Source organism: Oryctolagus cuniculus, chromosome 8, assembly GCF_051225735.1.
Source record: "Oryctolagus cuniculus isolate XC-2025 breed Fujian yellow rabbit chromosome 8, ASM5122573v1, whole genome shotgun sequence".
Lineage (NCBI taxonomy): Eukaryota > Metazoa > Chordata > Mammalia > Lagomorpha > Leporidae > Oryctolagus > Oryctolagus cuniculus.
The window spans coordinates 55,419,005-55,444,546 of NC_142874.1; the positions used below are offsets into that span (position 1 = coordinate 55,419,005).

Consider the following 25,542-nt stretch of genomic DNA (forward strand, 5'->3'; position numbering starts at 1 on the left):
TGTTGTGGAGTTTCTTGATCTCTTTGTAGATTCTGGTTATTAATCCTTTATCTGTAGCATAGTTTGCAAATATTTTTTCCCATTCTGTTGGTTGCCTCTTCACTCGTCTGACTGTTTCTTTTGAAGTACAGAAACTTCTCAATTTGATGCAATCCCAATAGTTAATTTTGGCTTTGACTGCCTGCGCCTCTAGTGTCTTTTCCAGGAAGTCTTTGCTGGTGCCAATATCTTGCAGGGTTTCTCCAATGTTTTCTAATAATTTGATAATTCTTGATGATTTGTTTTATTTCTGTGGTGTCTGTTGTTACATTTCCTTTTTCATCCCTGATTTTGTTGATTTGGGTCTTCTCCCTCTTTTTTTTTGTTAGTTTGGACAATGGTATGTCAATTTTGTTTATTTTTTCAAAAAACCAGCTCTTCGTTTTGCTGATCTTTTTTTTTCACTTGTTAATTTGTTTATTATTTTTTATAGAAAAATTTATTTAATAGATATAAGTTTTGAAAGTACAAATTTTGGATTATAGTGGTTCTTCCCTCCATAACCACCCTTCCACCCACAAACCATCCCATATCCTACTCCCTCTCCCATTCCATTCTTCATTAAGATTCATTTTTAATTATCTTTATATACAGAAGATCAACTCTATACTAAGAAAGATCTGTTGTATTTTTTTGGTTTCAATTTTGTTGATTTCTCCTCTAATTGCAATTATTTCTTTTTTTCCTGCTAATTTTGGGTTTGTTTGCTGTTGTTTTATAGGTCCTTGAGATGCATTGATAGCTCATTTATTTGGTGCCTTTCCAATTTCTTTATGTAGGCATGAGTTGCTATACACTTTCCTCTTAACACTGCTTTTGCTATGTCCCATAAGTTTTGATAAGTTGTATTGTCATCTTCATTCATTTCCATAAATTTTTTGATTCCTTTTTTGATTTCTTCAGTGACCCACTGTTCATTCAAGAGCATGTTTTCATTCTCTATGTGTTTGCTTATATTCTAGATTCCTGAGTTGTTGATTTCCAGCTTCATTCCATTGTGGTCAGAGAAGTTGCATGGTATGATTTTTATTTTTATTTTTTTGAATTTGCTGAGACTTGCTTTATGACCTAGCATGTAGTCTGTCCTAGACAAAGTTCCATGCACTGGTGAGAAATATGTGTATTCTGCAACTAAAGGATGAAAAGTTCTGTAGATATCCATTAGGTTCATTTGCTCTATAGTGTTGATGAGCTCTGTTGCTTCCTTGCTGATTTTCTGTCTGGTTGATCTGTTCATTGCTAAAAATGGGGTATTGATGCTCCCATTAGTATTCTTTGGGCTCTATGTTTTCCTTTAGATCCATTAACATTTACTTTAAATAGCCAGATGCCCTGTAATTAGGTGTATATATGTTTATTATAGTCACATCTTCCTGTTGAATCGATCTGTTAATCATTACATCATGGCCTTTTTTGTCTCTTTTAATAGTTTTTGTGCTAAAGTTTATTTTGTCTGATTTTAGGATGGCTACACTGCTCTTTTTTGGTTCTGTTAGTCCATTCTTTTACTTTCAGTTTGCATGTATCTTTTTTATTTTTTTATTTTTATTTATTTTTTTTTTTTTTATTTTTTGACAGGCAGAGTGGACAGTGAGAGAGAGAGACAGAGAGAAAGGTCTTCCTTTTTGCCGTTGGTTCACCCTCCAATGGCCGCCGCGGCCGGCGCGCTGCGGCCGGCGCACCGCACCGATCCGATGGCAGGAGCCAGGAGCCAGGTGCTTTTCCTGGTCTCCCATGGGGTGCAGGGCCCAAGCACCTGGGCCATCCTCCACTGCACTCCCGGGCCACAGCAGAGGGCTGGCCTGGAAGAGGGGCAACCGGGACAGAATCCGGCGCCCCGACCGGGACTAGAACCCGGTGTGCCGGCGCCGCTAGGCGGAGGATTAGCCTAGTGAGCCGCGGCGCCGGCCTGCATGTATCTTTTTTTTTGAGGTGTGTTTCTTGTAGGCAGCAAATAGATGGAATTTTAGTTCATTTATCCAGTCTGTATCTTTTAACCGGAGAGTTGAGGCCATTTACATTCAAGGTGACTATTGATAAGTAATGACTTTGCTCTGCCATTTTTCCATAAATATTCCTATTGTTTACTTTGGATTTCCTTTGTACTTTTTTTCCCTAAAGAAATCTTTTATTTAATGAATACAAATTTTATAAGTACAACTTTAGGTATATAGTGATTCTTCCCACTGTACCTGCTCTCCCACCCCCACTCCCACTCCCACCCCACCTCCTCCTCCCTCTTCTATTCCCAGTCCCATTCTCCATTAAGATTAATTTTCATTCAACTTTATACACAGAAGACCAACTCTATACTAAGTAAAGATTTCAACAATTTGCACACACACGCACACACACACACAATTGTTTGAGAACAAGTTTTACAGTTAACTCTCATAATGCAACTCACTGAAGACAGAGGTCCTGCATGGGGAGTTAGTGCACACTGATTCCTGTTGTTAATTTAATGATTAGCACTCTTATGTATGAAATCAGTGACCACCTGAGGCTCTTGAAATAAGCTGCCTAGGCTATGGAAGCCTTTTGAGTCCACAAACTCCATCAGTATTTGGACAAGGCCATACGCAAATTGGAAGTTTTCTCCTCCCTTTAGAGAAAAGTACATCCTTCTTTGATGGCCACTTCTTTCTGTTGGGTCTCACTCACGGAGATCCTTCATATAGGACAGTTTTTTGCCACAGTGTCTTGGCTTTCCATGCCTGAAATGCTCTCATGGGATTTTCAGCCAGGTCAAGAAGCTTTAAGGGATGATTCCTAGGTCAGAGTGTTACTTAAAGTGATTGTCATTCTATGAGTTTGCTGTGTGGATTGCTTTCTATGTTGGAACATTCTCTCTGATTTAATTCTATTTATTATTATTACCAGACACTTGATCCTATTTATATGATCACTTTAACACTTAATCCTATCTATATGTTCACTTTAACACTTAATATGGTCACTGTAACACTTAAGATGGCATTTTTGCCACCCAACTTAATGGGATTTGGGGTCACATGGCAGGTATTTAAACTGTACCCTTACAAGTAAGTCCGAGGAATGTATGCAGAACTATATAGCTTTACAGTTACAAATTTTCTCCTCCCTCTCTTATTCCCACTCTTATGTTTTACTATTTTCAATTGACTTTCCACATATATGATTTACTCTATGTTAAGTAAATTGTTCAACAAATAATATGGAGAACAGAAAAAAAAAACTGTTTCTTGACTGTCAAGACAAGGGCTGTTCAAGTCATTGCTTCTCAAAGTGTCAATTTAGGGGCTGGCACTGTGGTGTAGTGGGTAAAGCCACAGCCTGCAGTGCCACCATCCCATATGGGTGCTGTTTTGAGTCCCGGCTGCTCCACTTCTGTTCCAACTCTCTGCTGTGGCCTGGGAAAGCAGTGGAGGATGGCACAAGTCCTTGGGCCCCTGCACCCACATGGGAGACATGGAAGAAGAAGCTCTTGGTTCCTGGCTTCTGATCAGTAAAGCTCTGGTGGTTGCAGCCATCTGGGGAGTATAACTTCTTTCTCTGTGTAACTCTTTCAAATAAATCTTTAGGTGCTCTGTTAGTTATCACAGATCAAGGAGAACGTATGGTATTTGTCCATTTGGGACTAGCTTATTTCACCAAGTATGATGTTTTCCAGATTCAACTATTTTGTTGCAAATGAGCAGATTTCATTTTTTTAACCACTGTGTAGTACTCTATAGAGTACATATCCCATAATTTCTTTATCCAGACTTCCGTTGACTGACATTTGGGTTGATTCCATGTCTTAGCTACTGTGAATTGAGCTGCAATAAACATGTAGGTGCAGATAACTCTTTTATTTTCTGATTTCATTTCCCTTGGATAAATTCCCAGGAGTGGGATGGCTGGATCAAATGATAGGTCTATATTCAGATTTCTGAGGTATCTACATACTATCTTCCTTAGTGGTTTTACCTGTTTACATTTCCACAAGCGGTGGATAAGTGTACCTTTTCCCCCACATCTTCACCAGCATTTGTTGTTTTACCTTCACCCCATTCTAACTGGGGTGAGGTAAAACCACATTGTGGTTTTGATATGCATTTCTCTGATGGCTAGTGATCCTGAATATTTTTCATGTCTGTTGGCCATTTGGATTCCTCTTTTGAAAAATGTCTGTTTAAGTCTTTGGCCCATTTATTCACTGAGTTTTTTGCTTTGTTGTGGAGTTTCTTGATCTCTATATATATTCTGGTTATTAATCCTTTATCAGTTGCATGGTTTCTCCCATTCTTTCAGTTGCCTCTTCACTTTCCTGAGTGTTTCTTTTGCAATTCAGAAGCTTCTCAATTTGATGTAATCTCATTTGTTAATTTTGACTTTGATTGCCTGTGCCTCTGAGGTCTTTTCTAAGAACTCTTTGCCTGTGTTTGCCTGTGCCAATATCTTGCAGTGTTTCCCCAATGTTCTCTAACAATTTGATGGTATCAGGTTGTAGATTTAGGTCTTTAATCCATTTTGAATGGATTTTTGTGTAAGCTGTAAGGTAGGGGTCCTGCTTCATACTTCTGCATGTGGAAATCCAGTTGTCCCAGTACCATTTGTTGAAGAGATGGTCCTTGCTCCAGGGATTGGTTCTAGCTCATTGGTCAAATATAAGTTGGTTGTAGATGCTTGGATTGTTTCTGGCATTCTATTCTGTTTCACTGGTCTATCCATCTGTTTTTGTACCGGTACCAGACTGTTTTGATTATAACTGCCCTGTAGTATGTCTTGAAATCTGGTATTGTGATGCCTCTGGCTTTGGTTTTGTTATATAAGGTTGCTTTAGCTATTTAGGATCTCTTGTGTTTCCATATGAATTTCAGCATCATTTCTTCTAGATCTGAGAATAATGTCTTTGGTATTTTTATTGGTATTGCATGGAATGTGTAGCTTGCTTTTTGAAGAATGGACATTTTGATGATATTGATTCTTCAAATCCATGAACATAGAGAATATTTTCATTTTTTGTATCTTCTATTTCTTCTTTAATGTTTTGTAATTCTCATTGTAGAGGTCTTTGACATTCTTGCTTAAATTTATTCCAAGGTATTGGATTTTTTTGGTAGCTATTGTTATGGAAAGTCTTTATTTCAGCTACTTTCATAAATGAGAGCTTTTCAGGGTACAGTGTTCTGGGCTGACAGTTTTCTTCTCTTAAGACTTGGAATATATCTCGCCATTCTCTCCTAGCCTGTAGGATTTCTGTTGTCAAGTCAGCTGGGAGTGTAATTGGAGATAGTTTGATAGTAATCTAGCATTTCTCTTGTGTACATTTTAGCATCTTTTCTTTATGTTTTCCTGTGAAGAATTTGATTACAGTGTGTCATGGTGAAGATCTTTTCAGGTCATATCTATTAGGAGTTCTATGTGCTGCCTGTACTTGGATGTACCTTTCTTTCTCCAAATTAGGAAAGTTTTCTGTAATGATTTCACTAAAAAGGTCTTTAATCCATTCTTTATTTGCACACCTTCAGGAACTCGCAAGAGCAATATGTTGGGTCATTTGATAGTATCCCATAAATCTCCAGCACTGTTTTTTAGTTTTCTAATTTCTTCTTCTTCTTTTTGGTCTGACTGTAAAATTTCCAGAGATTTGTCTTCTAACTCAGATATTCTTTCTTTTGCAGTACTGAGTCTGTTGTTAAGGCTTTTCATGGCACTATTTTATTGATCTATTTAATTATTCATTTCTAATATTTCATTTTGATTTTTTGAAAATCTCAATTTCATGGGAATATTTTTTTCATTTATGTCATATGGATTTCTTTAATTTGTGGATTTGATTCTTATTACTTCTAAGTTATCCTATGATTAATTTTTTGAATTCTGTTTGTGGCATTTCTTCGATCTCTTCATCTTCCCATTCTAGTATTGACATGTTGTTGTGTCCTTTTGGGGACATCATGTTGTCTCCTTTACTCTTCTTTTTTGAATTGCTGCATTTATTTTTAGGCAATTGTGGAGATGCTTATTGTTTTTTTCTCCTGTGATGGCTTTTATCTTTGGACTATTCCCCTGTGGCTTAGTGGAGTGTCTGCTCTTTAAGTGAGTACCCAGAGGCTTGTACTGCACATGGCCAGGGAGTTCTGTTCCACTGTAAGGGGGGGGTGTCCAAGTGACACCTAATTTGAGCAAGGTACATCTCTTCTTCTTTTTTTTTTAATCAGATGGGAGGTTTGATAAACTCTGTTGGCATAGTTTCACATTCACCTCCTTTCCTCCAAGGAGATCAATGTCTTGGTGCTAGCCCGAGTGGGTACAATATTCATCCATGATGCTACAAGAACTACATAAAGGATCTGTGCCATCCTCAGTGTGAGCATGGATCCTGCAGCTATGACCTTCACTAAGGAATTAGGGAGCTTTGATCATATAGAGCTGCCCAAAGTGACTGCTCAAAGATCCAGCCACACTCTATGCCCTCCCACACAGCCAGAGTGTTTTCACAGTCCCAGGACACAAGTCTGCCACAGTCATGAGCACCCAGTCCCCTGTTAGTTCTCCCAGCCAGACTCTGGTATCTCCTCTTGGCTGGTTCCTGGGCACGTGGACATGAGCTAGCACAGCTGTTACGTATGTCCAAAATGGCTCATGCCCTCTCTCGACTATTTACAGAATGCCAGTGCTGGGTTGCTGGGGAGAGAGAAATGTGCCCCCTCCTTTTTTTCTTAAGTTGATGGGTATACTGTCCTCCACTGGGTTCCAAGCAGACTCTTGCCAGGCTCTTCCTATAGCTTTATCACCAGTGGCTTGGGCTGCTACAGTCTGGTCTCACCTCACTCTCCAAAGCTGATGCTGCAGCTCTTGTCTGCTAGGGTCCTGAGTTGTGTATATCCACACCCTCCATGTAGATCCACAGTATCCATCTAATTTGTATGGAGTTTCCTCTGAAGTTTTCTGCCTAGCTCTTCTCTGAGATTTCACTCTCCACTTTTTAAAAACTATCTTCCCCTAGATGAGAGCAGTAAGCTCCCTCCCTATTCCACCGTCTTGGAATCCTCCCATAACAGAATTCTTGAGAATGAATCTGGACAGTGAAACAAAAATCACTCACTTATGGAAGAATGCAATAATGGATTAAAATAGCTTCTCTTGGGGCTTACTGATGATAATCCTGTGCCAGATCAATTGACTGAAGCTTTCTTTACTTACCGATATTACTTGAATAAATTATTTTCATGATCTGTTTGTAGGGTGCTGAAGTCTGCCTTGTGTTGTGTAATTTGTATACAGAAAATTTCTTTCTCATTGTTCTGGAGGCTGAGAAGACCAAGGTCAAGGTCCAAATGGTATGGTGTCTGGAAGGGGCCCTGTCTTGGCTTCCAAGGTACTACATCCTCCAGAGAGGGAAAACCTTGTTAATCATATTGCCGAAGAGGAAGGGAGAGTGAGCATGCAAGTGAGTGCAGAACTCACCATTTTATAATAGCAGTGATCCTACTCATGAAGACAGAACTCTCATGCCCTAATCACCTCTTTAAGGTCCTACCTTTTCATACTCTTACAATGGAAATGAAATTTCTACATGAGTTTTGGAGAAACCAAACATTCAAACTATAACAGACAATGAGGATGCAAAGCCAGACACAAAGGAATTTACATTTGATCAACTTTCCAGCTTTTTATTTTATAGTTGGGGAAATTGAGTCCAAAGAGCTATGGTTTTATTTAAAATCATAAAGTGAAGGTCAGATTTCTTGTGCTTCACCTAACAACTCCACTTAAGTCTCAGAAGGTGCCTCCGGCATGACACGTTCCTGACATCCTTCTTCAAAGCTCCTTTGATTTCCCCAAATTTCTGAGCATATTATAATTATTTGTTATATGAACTTGCCTGAATGTGGGGCTAACTATGACCTGCTTCTCAATGTTTTCCCAGTGTCTGGTACAAATCCAGGCTCACAATTAATTGCTTTATGATTACTTGTTGAGTGAATGAAGCCTGTGTTTCTTTGACACTCTGTCCAATATTCTTTCAGGCTTTTCTGTTTTATGGTTTGGGCTAGATGCTTTCTAGCTGTGTATTTAGCAATGGGACAGTTTCCTCTCCAGTAACATCTTACAGAAAACCCCAAAACCCCAATACATCAGACAGACAACAGAAGAGATGGCTTGGCTGAAGCAAGATTCAGGCAGCCAGAAGCCTCATATTTTGGTCTCTCTTTGGGGAACTGAAAATGAAGGGATCCTCAGAGGAGTGCCAAGGCTCCAAGGATCACAGGTAAAAATCTTCCTCTTCAGACTTTTAAAGAGCAGTAGAGTTAAGATTTTACATGAGAATTGTTATTGCATAGTCATCAGTCCAAGACCTGTCTATGGAAGGCAATCATCTCTAAACAAAGAAAAGATCCCGTATCTTACAGGAAGCAATGTGTTCATTCATTTCTTTGAACACTCATGTAAATGAGTACGTGCAATATAACAGGCTCTGCTTTAATAATTATAGCACAAAACAGTGAGCAAAACAGATCAAGATGTTTTCTTTTTATGGAATTTACATTATGATAGGGAAAACAGATAATAAACAATATAGTATGTTTGGTGGTGTTAAGTGCTATGGAGAAAAATGATGTGTAAAAAAGAGTTATAGGCTGTGTTTGTGCATGCACACACGTGTGTGTGGGGGAGGAGGCTAGGGGGAGGAGGAGTGTTGCACTTTTAAATGGAATAGGAATGAAAAACCTGAGAAAGCGACATTTGCATACTTATGTCCCAGAAGGGATAAGGTGAGGGAATGAGCCTTAGGCTCTCAGAACAGTAAGTTAAAAGAGGGTTTTTTCCTTCAATCTCCTTTACGTGAGATTCTTTAGATTACAAGGAGCTACAGAAGAATTGTGATCAAGGAAATGATTTGGTTGGATTTCCTTAGTTCAGATTTCATAAATAGGCAGTAGGTAGAAAACCACTTTCGTTATGAATGACTTAAGAATAACTCACCTGTTATCATGGAATGCAATTTGCTTTTGCCAGTTATGCTGACTCACACACGCTGATTTGAGATGTAAATGAGTCTCCTTTCTATCTTTTCCTCTCTATTCTTGTGCAAAAGGAAGAGTTAAGAACCCGCTCTCTTAAGAGGTCTTTAAAACTAGGCTAGAGTCTCATTTGGGGTAGATTAGGAGAATCCTTGCCTGAAGGCAGATAAATCTCTCACATCTCATTATTGCCCCCAGAGTCTTTGCAACAGATAGAGCTTCTCCGGGTGATCTCAAATTTTCTCTATTAACCAGGAGAAAGTTCTTTGGCACTGTCATCCTTTCAATTCTCCTTGAATGAGATGCAGAAAAAACATGGCACCATCACATAACTGAGAGGATGCAGAAGAACTGTTTTCTATCACTTAGATCACAAGCAGCATCATTAGAGTGATGTGGAAGGAAACAAGTCCAGAGAGGTTGCTGTGCTTCCTATGATCCCATTTGCTACAGACCCTATTTTCTAAAACACTTCTCTAGTTTCCTTCACGGGAAGTTGTTATCTGCTCCTCTAAACAAGTTGCTCTGTAGCCAAGTCACTTTTGGAGAGGACAAGTTATGAAGTTTCTTAACCGGGATGGTGATGGGAGGAACAGAATGGAGACCAAGGGCCTTTAAGTGCTGCCTGCACGTTAGGTTCTATTTGGAGCTCAATCCAGGCTCCATGGAGTATAGTGTTTATGTTTTATTTAATGGATGCCTGACACTGAAAAATGGCTACTATATAGCTTTCTAGTGGGAGGCTGGGGAGAGTGACTATGAACAATAGAGCAGAGGTGAACTTGAAGTGAAAAAGATGTACCTTGTCCTATTATTACCTAGTTCATACCTCTGTTGTTTCCACTTGTTTAAGTGCCATGTCTCATGGATGTCTCCTCTGAGAACCAGCCCTTGCTAGATATACTGTAAATGCTTGGTTGGTATAGTGGGATTGTTGATAATGGTGGTCTTGTTTGGGGATAGGGTGGAGAGGCAGAAAGTTAATGAAAAGTTTGGGTACATAATAAAAAATTGACACCATTTCTGTACAAAAAACCCCATGCTTCATACAACAGGTAGATTTCCCGTATTAAGATATTATAGATGAGCTCGTAATGATTTATCTCTTTGAAAAGGAGAGCAGCAGAGATGGAAGGAAGAAAAGACAGAGAGAAATAGCTCTTCTATCCATTGATCTCCTTCCCAAATGGCTCCATTAGCCAGGTCTGGACCAGGCTGAAGCTAGGAGCCAGGAAGTCCATCCTGATTTCCCATAAGGGTGGAAGAAGCCCAAGTACTTGGGCCATCTTTTATTGCCTTCCAAGGCCCATTAGCAGAGAGTTGGTTGGTAAGCAGAGCAGATGGGACTTGAACTGGCACTCTGATATGGGATACTGGTGTCACAAGTGGCGGCATAACCTGTTGCACCACAATGCTGGCCCCAGATAAGCTCTTCATTGAAGGAATCTAATAGAAAATTATTCGTAAAGTAGAGTTTCTAATTAATATCTTTTATACAATTAGATTTTTATAGTGTAAATTGCGTGAAAGCAGAAGACAATGGTAGGACACCTTTGTAGATGTCACTTGAACTCTGCTTAGGGCTGTTAAAAGCACTGAGCTTTTAGAATCAACAGATCAGCTTTGGAGACTTGCATCTAGCATTTGTAAGCTCCCTGACTGTGGATAAATCACTTAACTTCAGAGTCTTCAATTGATTCATGTGCAGAAATGGAGGTCATGATTCTTCCCACACTTGGGTCGTTGTGACATAAAGTCTCTGGCACATGATAGAGGCTCAACAAATGTCATTTCATTCCATTCCTTCTCCTTTCCTAATGCTTTAGCACAAAAATGTAGCCTGAACTGCAAGTGTATTCTTGGTTTATTGGAGAAACTGGTCAGTTATGGTGAAGAACCCATTCCTCAAAATGTTTTAGTGCTTTCCTTGGACTTTGGTGACTTATCCTCGAGCCTGGAGGACCTATGATAGTTTTTTGACTCTGCTCCCTGCAATGACCTTGAGGACATCCTCTCCATGGTCCCTGCTCATCTCTCAGTGCCTTAGAAGTGATACCACTCTTTAGCTCATCACATTTACCAATAGATCAACTTGTATTGGATTCTAGCTTTCCTGAGTGCCCAAATTCAGCATTTTAGTGCTGAATCATTTCCCTTGTGTTTTGGAAAAAGCTTTAGACAACCAACAGTTTACAGAAGCAAGAAAAGTGGCCCCAAACTCACCCTTTTCCAAGTTTTTTGTGTTTACTATTTTATTTAACAAATGTAGATGCCTCACTTCAATGTAATGTAAATTCCTTACTTCAATGGCACTGGGATGACTATCCATAAAAATCTCCAGCAGTGGTGGACACTTGTATTAAGCAAAAGGAACTGGCCCAGGTGTTACAAAGTTGGTGATGTCTGTCCTCCTGACAACCCTCGAGGTTGGGTGGGACAGTGCTGCCCATTGCCTCCTTGTAGGGAAGATGTTCTCATTGACTGTTGCATTCCTAGACAGTTTCCTTAAAAAAAGGATTATAGCCTTTGCTCATTTAAGACATTGAAGTTTCTGTGTGTTCCTTTAAAGTATTTTCGCTCTCTTGTGGAAAATCGAAGAGGACACAGTGGGTTTCAGCACTTGCCAAGTAGTGGTCTTATCGATTTCCCTGGGAACCACCTTGGCTATTAGTATAATTTGTGGCTCTCTAGAGAAGAGATCTGTGTGACAAACATCTGAGAATACATTATGCTTGTGTTTCTTTATCAGGGAAAGTGGCAGCATGGTAATTTCATTATTTTTCAGGAACTACAAGGATCTGGTAGGTGGACTCTCCACTGTACTTGTGTGGTTTATTCTTTGGCCAGTGTAGACAGATTGATATATTTCTCAGTATTTGTGTCAAGTCCTCCAGAGAAGAGGACCAACTCTGCTCCAGGCATCCTGTCATTTTATTTTGTGAACGATAACTGTTTTCTGAACTATCATTCCTGAACTTGTATACCAAAATTAACATTTGCCTTCCCCAAAAGTTCCCAGGGGAAGGTTCAACCCTGACTCCAGTGATACCACTAAGCATTTGAACTATTTTTGGAACTTCCCTTTGGTAACTGTCTTCAGAGGCAAAGCACTGGCCATAAATGAAAGAGTTTGCTGACATCAGAGACTTTGACATCTAAGAACAGCAGTATTGCTCTCTTTGAAAATCAACACTGTTTGAATATGCTCATTGAAGCAGTAGTTGTTTGTTAAAAAAAAAACAGCCTTATTACTTTACTGTCAAAGCCAACAAGGGTGGAAAAGAGTCATTATAAGAACATCCTAGCACAGCTAGAGTCAAAAGTTGATTATAGGGAAAATAATCCCAAGTTTCAGCTTTTTCTTAATCATCAGCAATGTGTTTTTCCTGGTTAGAATGTCATGCACTGTTACCTGTCTCATTTCCTCATTGATTTTTTTAAAATCCTCTTTTTTTTAAACTTTTTCTTTCTTTTAAAGATTTATTTATTTGAAAGGCAGAGTTACGGAGAGGCAGAGGCAACGAAGGGGGTGGAGAGAGAAAGAGAGAGAGAGAGAAAGAGATCATCTAACTGCTGGTTCACTCCCCAAATGGCCGCAATGGCCAGAGCTGCGCCTATCTGAAGCCAGGAGCCAGGAGCTTCTTCCAAGTCTCCCACGTGGGTGCAGGAGCCCAAGGAGTTGGGCCATTTTCTACTGCTTTCTCAGGCCATAGCAGAGAGCGGGATCGGAAGTGGAACAGCCAAGAATTGATCCAGTGTCCATATGGGATGCCGGCACTGCAGACCATGGCTTTACCTGCCCTACCCATTCTGTTGAGGCTTTCTCTCATCATCCCTGAACTAGCGAGCTCCTATGTTTAAGGAAACTTTTCTACTTTCAGTTCCAGGCAAATTCTTTGCTGGGTCAAAACCCTCTGTTTACCTTTTCCTGCTTTCTAGCCAAGGCATCTTTACTCTTACTCCCTAAGCCAGATTTGATTTGATTCTTCAACCAATAGGAACTGCCAACTTCTTTCACCTTCCCACGATATTCACTCACCTGGTTTGTCCCAAATCTACTGCAGTATTGTATTTGAAATCTGAACTTACAGTCACAAGGAACATGCATAACAGTGTTGAGAATTTTTAGTAGTCTTTTACATGGGGTACATATGTGTGTGTATTTTTTTATGGGCTCTTGTTTTTACCATATGTCCCATCAGTCATATTACTACTAATTACTAAGGCTATATAAAAGCATCTTCTTCAGAGGGAAAATATTTTATAGAGTCACATTTAGGATTTTGGTAGCATTCAGACTTTGGAAGAAAAAGGAAACTCAAAAGTCAGGAAGACTGATAAGTGACCCAGTCAACCTGAGTCTCTGGGCACCACACTTACTTTTTGCTTCAATAAAGTCTGCTTCAAAGCAATCTCAATCCTTCATCAAAGAGATTTCTAGCATACTCCCAATGGGTTAACATAAATCTTACTCTTCTCACCCTTTTTTTCCTCCTTCCAAGTTGCTTCTCAAAAAAAAAAAAAAATCAGTCCTTGTGTCTCCATTTCTTTAAATCTTTTATCCTTGGGCCGCTACTACTGGCTGTATGGATTACACATCAGCAGTTAAGAATATTCCACAAAGTCCTGGCTTGTTCTCGCCCTGCAGTGCTTACAGTCACCAATGGCGATGAAAGAAATTTGAAAGGCACAGCCGGGCAGTCCTGAACCGGCTTCAGCACATTCCGTTTCTGCAGCTTATCACACTGTGGATGTTCTTTTGACCAGCCATCAATCATGTCTGAAAGTTTCCCGTGATTCTTGAGATATGAATCCCTTTGATAGAAGTTAACAATGCGGCACATGTAGCCTGGGCTAAGGATAATACTTCTGAATTTGAGTTAAAAAAATGCTTTGTTCCAGCTCAGATTCTTTCTTTCTTAGGATCCTGTTGCTCCTGGGCAGCTTCAGTGGCCCCCTAACTTGTAAGCCAAGTGGGAGAGTCTATGGATGCTTAAGTGGCTGCCGTCGCCAGTGAAGAAAGGGGCCTGCAGTGAGACAGAGAGGAACAATGAGGACCGGAGAAAGAGATGGAGCAGTGAGAGCAGAGAGGATAAGAAAACAAGATGGGCATGTCAACTGGAAGGCAGAAGCCATCCAGAAGGAGCCAAGCCCTAGAGGCACGGACGATATTCCTTACAGGATGGAAGGAGAGGGGAAGCCTTGACATCTCGCCCTGCAGGAGATCTGTATGCTTCACAATTAACAGTTGAAAAATGTTTTCAGGAGTCGGAGTTTTACTCTTGATTCCTATCCTACCATGTGTGATTTTTTTTAAACTTTGCTTTGAAACTTTTGTACCTGGTTTTAGGGCAAAGGACAGACAATTGTGCTTGACTGATGGGAGTGAAGCTCTGAGCCCTGGGGACTAATATTTAAACATCTGTGAAACCCAAGGAGCCCTCATGGCAATCAGGCAGGCTTCATTTTCAGTGACTTTTAGCTGAAAGAGAAGAGAGGAGCTGTGTGCAAAATTATGGGGCCCTGGACCCCCATATCATGGAACATTATTATTCTGAGTGGACAGGGTGTTGATGGCTCAGTGCTACAGGAGAGCTGCTCATTGACTGAACAATCTAACAAACACGGGCCACCCACATTCCTGTGTGGAAGGCTGGAGATTGGAATTGAAATGTCACCCTTTCTTTTATCTTCAGCTCCAATTTGGAGGCACTTCCCTGGAGGGTTCATTTGTCCCCACCCCCTTTTTTTCCCCACAGGTTTGGAATAATTCCATTTAAAGCCTTTTGCTTACTCAAGTAAAACACCCTACCAAGTGAGTGGCATTTGGCAAACTTGCTCTCTTTTCTTGATTATTCCAGTCTATTGATCTGTGCCTCTGGAGAAATTCTGGAAACTTCCATGAAGTCTTTGGATTTAAAATATTCTCTCCCTAGTGATTAACTTGAACCAGAGACTAATGAAATGAGTTTCTTCCTTGCATTGGTGTTCCAGTTTTTCCTTCATATCCATCAATCCTCCAGCTCAGAGAACTTAGAAGTAAGGAGCATATCTGTCACTGGAAGACAGCAAAGCAATGGAACCACTCAGTTTGGCCAGCCAGAAATAAATGCCTTGGCAAGAAAAGTAGTAGGCTTGCTGTTGATTGTAGGAAACTGGTAAGAAAAAAATTTGAGAAAGAAAAGCCTTGTTCTTTTAAAAACTGCAGAATTATAGTCACCCTATTTCAAATAAATTCCGTGAGTCCTGGATTCAGATAACCTGCCACTGGGAATGAGGCAAATAAATAAATAAATAAAAGAGTGTTTTTGTACTTTATTGTGGGAACATTGTGATTGGTTTTTGAATTCTTGGAGCACACAAGGAAACACCACCAGTAAGGTTTTCCACAGAGTCTAGTTTCTCCTGGAGAGAAGATAAGAGAAAAATGAAAGATGGGCTATGTCTAATTTATAATGATGATTTCATCTCTCTCAGATATTACTTTAGTTTTGGATGATCGGTTCTTCCCACCTGAATCTGGATTGCTTTTTAAAGATGAAAAAGATCAGAGAGCTATAGAGTCTGTTTCTTGTCATTATAAGTTTGCAACTTACTTTTGTTAATACACCTTACTTTTGCTAATAGTTTCAAATTTGTTTTTAATTTTAATTTTTATTTTCTTCAAAGCTTAAATAACAAACAAGTACTGATAAACAAAACTGGTTAGTTCATGTTACTTTTTTTTTTTAAGAGTTCTTTATTTATTTGAAAGGCAGAGTGACACAGAGAGAGAGGATGGTGGGAAGATAGATAGATAGATAGATAGATAGATAGATGTTGAGTTTTCATCTCCTGGTCACATCCTGAATGGCCACAATGGCCAGGGCTGAGCCAAGATGAAGCCAGGAGCATGCAACTCTATCTGGGTCTCCCCTGTGGGTACTGGGGCCTTGGCACTTGGGCTGTCTTCTACTGCTTTCCCAGGCATATTAACAGGGAGTTGGACCACGAGTGAAGAAGCTGGACCTGAACCAAAATTCATATGGGATGCTGGCATTGCAAGAGGCATCTTAACCTACTGGGCCACAATGCTGTCACCTCATATTACTTTTTGAAGTTTTGTTTGTGCTGATGTCTGGACTTCAGATTTCCTCAACTAGGTTATTTTGAACACAACTAGTGGCTTTTTAAAATAGAAGCAATCAAATAGTCAACATGAGAAACACAGGGGTTAATATCCAGAGTATAAACGGCACTTATGTTGCATGTGTTTTACATAAGAAACATATGATGCTGAGATGTCATGTAACGATGAGTCATCCCTTTGGGCTTGCTCTTGGACTAGGAACTTAACAGATTTATGTTGTAATTTTTTAGTGTTCTTGAGCTCTGACCATTTTCATTCATAATTATATGAAAAACTTGAATGTTATCCAAAAGAAATGGTGATCTCTCATGCTGCTATTTTTAGAAAGGTTTTTTGGTCTTTAGAGAAAAGCAAGGGTAAAATCCGTGTCTTAATCACTCCTATTACCTTTCTCCCTGATTTAAGATAATCACTCTTCTATCTGCATAACTATCTTCTTTAACCCACACTTCTTTCTTTGAGCCAGGGACAGTTGGAAATAGAGATAAAGAATAGAATATGTGAGAAAAGGATCTAGGGGAATGGATATTGTACACTTTGGCGGCAGGTACCATGCACTCATTAGCACTTACACCACTTTCAGACTGTCTTGTTGTGCCAAAATACTTAGAACATGGTTTAATGATCATTTGAGTTTGCTGATGGGATAAATGACAGAGCAGGTGGAGCTTGTGGTCGAGACTAGACCAACAGTCCCCAAAGCGTGGTTCTATGTAAATATTCTGAGTAGGAAAAAATAGATTTAGAGATTTTATAGACTAGATTTGCTTTGGTATAAAAGGAAACTATCAATGTGGTAAAGAGACAACCTGCAGGATAGAATAAAATATTTACAAACTGCACATCTCACAGGGGTTAATATCCAGAGTATAAAAGGCACTTAAATAACTTAATATTAAAAATTCCAATTAAAAGTGGACAAGAGACCCCAAGGGGCATTTCTCAAAAGAAGATACAGAAATAGCCAACAGGTATGCAAAAAAATGATAAACACTACTAATAATCAGGGAAATGCAAATCAAAACCACAGTGAGGTATCATCTCTCTCCAGTTAAATGGCTGTTATCAAAAGGACAAAAGATAAGAACTACTGGCAATGATGTAACTGGAAGGGAAGCTTACACTCTGTTGGGGGAATGAAAATTAGTATAGCCCTTATGGAAAATTGTATGCAAGTTCCTCAAGAAATTAAAAATAGGACTATCATATGATCCAGTAATCCCACTACTGGGTATATATCCAAAGGAAATGAAGTTATTCTGCTGAAGAGGCAATTGTATTCCCATGTTAACTGTGGTACTCTGTGGAGTCAACTTAGGTGTCTGTCAACTGATGAATGGATAAAGAAAGTGTAATATACTTGTGTAAACAGAGGGAATACTGCTCATCCATAAAAAGGATGAAATATATTCATTTACAGCAGTGTGTATGAAACTGGAGGTCATTATGTTAAATAACATAAGCCAGGTACAGGAAGATAAGTGTCATGTGATCTCACTTGTATATGGAATTTACAAAAGTTGATTTCATCTATAGTTGAGAACATAGTGCTGTTTCCCAGAAGCTGGGGAGAGTAAAAGAGAGCAGGGGATATGGAAACCTTGATTATTAGTCACTAAGTTCTAGTTATATAGGAAAAGTAAATTCTGGTGTTCTATTGCACAGTAGGAAGACTACAGGTTATTTTTTCTAAATAAGTCTCTTTTTAAAAAACTTATTTTATTCACTTGAAATACAGAGTTATACAGAGAGGGAGGGAGACAGAGAGAGAGAGAAAAAGAGAGAGAGATCTTTTCCATCCATTGGTTCACTCCCCAGTTGGCTGCAATGGCCGGGGCTGGGCCAGGCCAAAGCCAGGAACCAGGAGCTTCTTCTGGGTCTCCCATGTGGGTGTAGGGGTCTATGCACTTCGACTGTCTTCTGCTGCTTTCTCAGGTGCATTAGCAGGGAGCTGAATTGGATGTGGAACTGACAGAACTTGAACCAGCATCCATATAGGATGCTGGTTTTGCCAGTGGAGGCTTTACCCACTATGCCACAATGCTGGCCCCTACCAATAATGTTAGTGAAGTCTGTATTTTAAAAAAAAAAGGTTTTTGAATGTTTGTACCACAAAAGAAATGATAGATGAGGAGATAGGTATATTTGCTCTGTTTTGAACATTAATAAATGTCTACATGTATTGAAACATTGCATGGTACCCCATAAACGTGTATAATGTTTTATGTGTCAACCAAAAAAAAAAAAAAAAGAATAAAAAAAGAACAAAAGGGCTCTGTAAAATGATCCTGTAAGAAAGAAACCTGATAAAATTGATTAAGCCATGATTGGTCAAATATACCTGACCATGGAACTCCTTCATCTTTTAAAACAGTCTTCCTCTTTCTTAAAAAAATTAATTTGGGGGCCAGCGCTGTGGTGTAGCAGGTAAAGCTGTTGCCTGCAGTGCTGGCATCACAAATGGGCACTGGTTTGAGTCCCAGCTGCTCCTCTTCTGATCCACCCCTCTGCTATGGCCTGGGAAAGCAGTAAAAGATGACCCAAGTCCTTGGGCCCCTGAACTCATGTGAGAGATCCAGAAGAAGCTCCTGGCTCCTGATTTTGGATCATCACAGTTCTGGCCATTGTGGCCATTTGGGGAGTGAACCAGCAGATAGAAGACCTCTCTCTCTCTCTCTCTCTCTCTCTCTCTCTCTCTCTTTCTGCCTCTGCCTCTCTGTAACTCTGACTTTCAAATAAATAAAATAAATCTTAAAAATTTTTTAAAAATTAATTTGAAAGGCCAACATTCAGAGGGAGAAAGAGAGATATCTTCCATCAGCTGGTTTAGGCCTCAGAATGCCTACAATAGCCAGGGTTTGGCTAGGCAAATACCAGAACTATATCCAGGTCTCCCACCTGGGTGGCAGGGATCCAAGTACTTGAGAAATCACTTGCTGCCTCCTAGGGTGAGCATTAGCAGAAAACTGGGCTGGAAGTGCAAGAGCTGGGACTTGAACCAGGCACTCTGAGATGGGATGTGAGCATCCCGAGTGGTGACTTGACAGCTTCACCAATGCCCATCCCCAAAACATTCTTCTTAGTGTCCCACAGAAGCAGTGCTCTAGCTAAAAACTGGGTTTAAGATGGGTTGGATTAAGATGAAAAATCTTGTCTTCATTGGGCATAAACTCGAATTGTATTTAATCAACACGCACAATGTCTTCAGGGACCACAGGAAGTCCCATTAATAAGAAAAATGACAGGTTGGTGTAGTGGTGCAGCAGATTAAGCTGCTGCCTGCAATGATGGCATCCCTAATCAGAGCATTGGTTTGAGTCCCAGCTGCTCCACTTCAGATTCAGCTCCCTGCTAATGTGCCTGGGAAAGCAATGGAGGAAGGCCTGAGTGCCTGGGATCCTGCCACCCACGTGGGAGAAATAGATGAGTTTCTGACTCCTGGCTTTAGTTTGGCCCAGTCCTGGTCATATCAGTTATTTGGGGAGTAAACCAGCAGCTGGTCTCTGTCACTCTGCCTCTCAAATAAAATAAAAATAAATCTTAAAAGAGAAAAGAAAAGAAAAGAAAAAGGAGACAATACGGTAAATGCATTAATTTCCCATTAGGTCAGAAGAACAGTTGAAGCCAGAATCATGATGAAATATTTCTTAGGGAGGAACCAGCCACCTCTTAAAGACATAAATGTCTATTATGGGAAGCACCGGTAGGCCTGCCTAACAGATTTACTGTTGTAGAGTCCTGGTCTTACTATGCTCTCACAGAGAGAAGCCACAGAGTCTCCTTCGTGTGGGCAAGCCTGATGATTGTAGAGTCTTTTACTTTATATAGTTTTCTTGAATAAGAGTGGGCTGAAAAAAAATAATGTTGAATACTTCTTGTGTTTGTAAGGCTCATGAAGAACTTGACCGTGAAGAAACTGGGGTGTGCTTTTCCAGGCAAGCTTCCTGGGGACTTGCTCTGTTCTGAATATCATTTAGAGCCTGTATATGAGACAAACAGACTTGCATAATTTCTTCCACCAGCAAATCCTGCAGAAGGAAGTCAGCACTGACAGGAGAGAAGGTTCGACACGCAGTCACCTTCTCTTTATTTCTGCTCTGCCTTCTTTCTGGGTAATGAATCGGGGTGTCGTTAGTCGCCTGCCTCGTGTTCATCACTGTCAGAACTGGCAGGGTAACAGATAACGGCAGAGATTCAAGGCCACCCAGGGAATGAAGCCTGACAGGACCTCATTTATCACTCCCCTTTTAGGGGGTCTCTGTGGTAGAGCCAGCATCAAAGCTGTAATCGAAGCTCACCAGGTCGCACAGGGGCCAGGCAGGATTGCTCCGCCAAAAAGCAACTTGAGCTGTCAAATCTGCTTTGTAAATGAAGTGTTTTTCTAGAGACTGTGTGTTTATAATTGTCATCCTGTGTGGAGTCCCTCAATATCCAAGATCTGCTCTCTATGTGGTCCCTCATTTCTTTCAGACAAGTGGAATTTATATAAGTAGAGAAGAGGTATGCCAGAAAACACATTTCTTTGACCTTGGGCATCCCTAAACGTGCTTTACTTCTGAGGGTTATCTTTCTACCTTAAAGGAATTTCATCTATTTGAGCAGCTCAATTGTTAAAGCTAAGTAAGAAACATTTTACTTGAGAGCCACCTCTTCCCTTGCTTTTTCCCTTGGGTGAGTTTATTCTCATGGCTAACCTCCTTCCATATAGGACTACCACCTCCAGGTCTTCAGCAGCGGTCAGCTTAGTTCTCCATTGTGCATCTCAAAGCAATGTCAAAATCTCTACTTGGATATTCCACAGGCACCTCAAGTTCATCAAATCCTTGACAGGTTACATCTTCACCCCAAATCTACTTCTCATCATATTCTCAATCTCAAGAAATGACTACCTTTTAGCAAAACAAAACAAAAACAAAACAAAACAAAACAACAACAAAAACAAACCAAAGAAGTAACAACAGCAACAAGAACAAACACTCTGGTACTTTGCTAATCTTTACCCTCCTATGAAATCAAATCAAAGCTAAATTCTGTTGGAATCAACTAAATAGCTCCAATAATCATCCCACCTTCTCTAACTCCTTGTTTGAAGTGATTTTTATCAATAGCTCCTTAATGCTCTTCCTGCCTCTCCGCTTCTACATCACAGAGCACTTTCCAATGTGTAGAGCTGATCAAGTTGCTTTATTCAACATTTATTACTGACTCCCTATTGCATAGTGAATGGGCTCCAATCTATTCCTGTGGCATTCCTAGCTCTTCGTAATTTGATACCTGTCTATCTGACATAATACATATCTGGACTCTGTTTTAAACTTTCTTATCTATCAATACTGAATTCTCTGTGTGTCCTGTAGTGTGCCAAACCCTGTATTATCTCCGTATCTTTTCACATGCTTCTTCCTCTTCTAGGAATATCCTCTAATACTTGCCCACTTAACAAATCCCATACATTACTTAAGTCTCAGTGCAGGGACTGTGTCATTAGTGAACACTTCTCTACCTCCCCTCTAGCCATTTGCTTCTTGTTATGAGCTTATTTTTCATGTCTGTCATTCCACTATCATACAAACAGCACTTACTGAATACCTCCAATTGTCAGACACTATATTTGGCTCTTAATGTATTTATACATAATCCTCAAAGCAGACTATAAGGTAGATAGTATTATACTAATTATGCAGATGATAACACCGAGATTCAGGCAGATTGAATAGTTTCTCTAAGGTCATGCAATTGATAAGTAAAGAGAGTGGACTTCAGCTTCAGGTATATGCAGTTCTTTCCATTGTTTTAAAACGTATTTGTTCATGTCTTGAGAATAAACACTATATGTTTTCATTTTTTCAGTGGTATATGGTAGACATCCAGCAAAATTACTAAGTGAATGAAACTCAGAAAGGATTCCATCTATTTGTATCCATGAGACACATTGCATAAATAATCTCTATTTCTTACAATAACTCTAAATCACAGGCACAGATATTTCCATTTTTATACTTGTAAAACTGCAGCTTGAGCAGTTCAATGACTTTGCTAAGGTCGTAAATGAGACAGAATCACTGTTTCCTCACTCCATAGCCCATGTTCTAGTCAACATGTCATGCTGACTGTCAATGAAAGAATTTTTCTAATGACTCTGACAGAGTGACATCAAGGAAGGGACACAGAGGGATTCAGATCACATGGCTTAAGTCCATTATTGTACCCTTCAAGGCTTTCTGTGATTTCATTATATTCTTTCTATGCAGCTTTTTCTAACAAAGCTCTGTGACTTCCGTTCCCCTTTCTCTTCAGTCAGGCTGACCTCTTCACATTGCCTTGTATGTATCATGCTTACTGTTCCTGCTCTCTGACTTTTCTCACTTTCTTTCCACTGCCTGAAGTGCCCCCATCCACTGCTGCACCCAGCAAAAACTCATACATTTCTCAAGGACAAACTCAAATTCCATCTCCTCTATGAACTATTCCCCATAGCACCATCCTGCCTGCCCTGACCAAACATAATGTTGTCTGTACCTTGTATTTTGGTCTTGGTTACATAACTTTATTGCATTGCTCTGTATTATCTTGCATCCTGTAATTACTTCAGCATCCAAGTTTTATTCCCAGGAATATTGCAAACTCCTTGACAGGAGGGACTTGCTGTATATTTCTTTTATATTCCACACAATGCCTAGCACAATTCTAGGTAGGCACTCAATAAATATTTATTGAATTAAATCGGATATTACACAGGCCATATTTAAACCTTCATAGAATTTCTTTTAATAAATCATATGGGCCAAGAGGAGAGGATTATTGGAGGGAATCACTTGTGTATATTCAGTCTGGCCAAGTACAAATGAGATTGCAGGGCTATACTGCAGGTTCTTAGAAAAGAGCAATGGCTGACCTGGAATTCACAGCCAAAGGTGGGAAAAGGAAGATTGAGCCATATGAGGGAAGAGTGGGAAGAGCTGGTACAGCAAGAGCAGGGAATGAGAACTCAAACCAGAGTTTACATGTTCAGGCCTTTTGGGAATGCTCATGTGTGGAAGTTGACTCCTTATAGGAATTATGAACTCTAGGCTTCATGTTTGCACACAAAATGATACTATACCAAGCCATCAGTGGTAGTTAATACATCCTTGGAAATATGGCAATGCTTTGATTTTTTAATGTCTGGACAATTTTTCTTGTTCCTATAGTTTGGGCTTCTGGATTATTGGCAGGAACACTTCCTTAAACTTATAAACTTATTTTTTAAAAACTTTTATTTAATGAATGTAAATTTCCAAAGTACAGCTTATGGATTACAATGGCTCCCCCCCCATAACTTCCCTCCCACCCGCAACCCTCCCCTTTCCTGCTCCCTCTCCTCCTCCATTCACATCAAGATTCATTTTCAATTCTCTTTATATACAGAAGATTGATTTAGTATGTATTAAGTAAAAATTTCAACAATTTGCACCCACACAGAAACCCAAAGTGAAAAATACTGTTTGAGTACTAGTTATAGCATTAATTCACAATATACAGCATATTAAGGACAGAGATCCTACATGAGGAGTAAGTGCACAGTGACTCCTGTTGTTGACTTAACAAATTGACACTCTTGTTTATGGCATCAGTAATCACCCTAAGCTCTTGTCATGAGTTGCCAAGGCTATGGGAGCCTTTTGAGTTCACCAACTCTGATCATATTTAGAAAGGTCGTAGTCAGAGTGGAAGTTCTCTCCTCCCTTCAGAGAAAGGTTCCTCCTTCTTTGATGACCTGCTCTTTCCACTGGGATCTCACTCGCAGAGATCTTTCATTTAGGTCATTTTTTTTTTTCCAGAGTGTCTTGGCTTTCCATGCCTGAAATACTCTCATGGGCTTTTCAGCCAGATCCGAATGCCTTAAGGGCTGATTCTGAGGCCAGAGTGCTGTTTAGGACATCTGCCATTCTATGAGTCTGCTGTGTATCCCGCTTCCTGTGTTGGATCATTCTCTCCCTTTTTTTTATTCTATCGGTTAGTATTTTCAGACACTAGTCTTGTTTATGTGATCCCTTTGACTCTTAGACCTATCAGTATGATCAATTGTGACCTGAAATTGACCACTTGGTCTAGTGAGATGGCATTGGTACATGCCACCTTGGTGGGATTGAATTGGAATCCCCTGGCACATTTCTAACTCTACCATTTGGGGAAAATCAGATTGAGCATGTCCCAAACTGTACATCTCTTCCCTCTCTTATTTCCACTCTTATATTTAACAGGGATCACTTTCAGTTAAAACTTATAAACTTATTCCAGAAACAGAGATTGGGATTGAATGACAACTCAGGGAATTATTTTGTCCATTTCCTTGCTATCCAGTAGGAGATAAATTATAAAACATTTCCATCCACTTGATTGCAATTGAAAATCTTTAAAAATCTCCAGGGAGAAACAAGCCACCATCTCACCAGGAAATTGTTTCGAGCGTCCTGCAAATACTATCAAGTGTCAAGAAAATGGTTCCTGTGAGGAAACGTTTCTCTACTGCCTTTCTTTTCTCTCCTTTCTCCTTTTCCTCATTCTTGGTGTTTGATTGTGAAACAATGATTTATTTCCTTCTGAAAGCTTTCTCCTGAAAGCACTTAAGGAAATCATTTCATGGGATGTGATGACACTATTGTCTGGCTGGCTCATCTCAGACCCATGTACTCATAACTCTGGCTAAGAGTGATTGCATAGCATGGTTCTGGTCAATGGATGTAAACAGAGGATGCTGGGTCAAGCTTCCATAAAAGCTTCTTAAAGGAAGACAGATTTACCTCTGCTGCCCTTTTGGCCTTTTCCCTGGTCCTCTTCTTTCTCCTTGGGACTTGAAGGAGGTACCTGGAGAAGCGGCAGCTGTCTGGCCATCATGAGGTTAGAAGTGTGGGGAAAAAGGCCTACATGTTCAGAATGGTGAACACCAAAAGGCAGAGAGACTTGGTTCCAGTGGTCCCACAGATGTACTGTGTCAGGCCTGCACTTTCTCCTCTTAGCTATTTGAGGCAAAGAGACTCCATAATTCTTTAATCACTGTCAGGTTTTCTATTAAGAATAGCCAAACATAGTACAACTGATTTTATTTATTTATTTATTTATTTATTTATTTATTTATTTATTTTGACAGGCAGAGTGGACAGTTGAGAGGGACAGAGAGAAAGGTCTTCTTTTCCGTTGGTTCACCCCTCAATGGCTGCTGTGGCTGGCGTGCTGCGGCCGGCACACCACGCTGATCTGAAGCCAAGAGCCAGGTGCTTCTGGTCTCCACATGGGTGTAGGGCCCAAGCATTGGGGCCATCCTCCACTGCACTCCCGGGCCACAGCAGAGAGCTGGCCTGGAAGAGGGGCAACTGGGACAGAATCCAGTGCTCCGAC

The 25,542-nt window shown here is 40.1% G+C and overlaps 1 long non-coding RNA gene across 5 annotated transcripts in view; it reads left to right on the forward strand.

Annotated features, from left to right (window-relative positions):
• The window catches only part of LOC149125024 (uncharacterized), a 161,171-nt gene that overhangs the window by 33,950 nt on the left and 101,679 nt on the right, over window positions 1-25,542 (forward strand). The window contains exons 3-4 of one of the 5 annotated variants that reach the window (XR_016212276.1): window positions 1,002-1,056; window positions 13,959-15,306. The exons of 2 other annotated variants lie outside the window; for them this stretch is intronic. This is a non-coding gene — a long non-coding RNA (uncharacterized LOC149125024). Of the gene's footprint in view, window positions 1-1,001; window positions 1,057-13,958; window positions 15,307-25,542 lie in introns of those variants that run through there. 2 more of the 5 variants (XR_016212277.1, XR_016212278.1) reach the window with 2 other exon arrangements.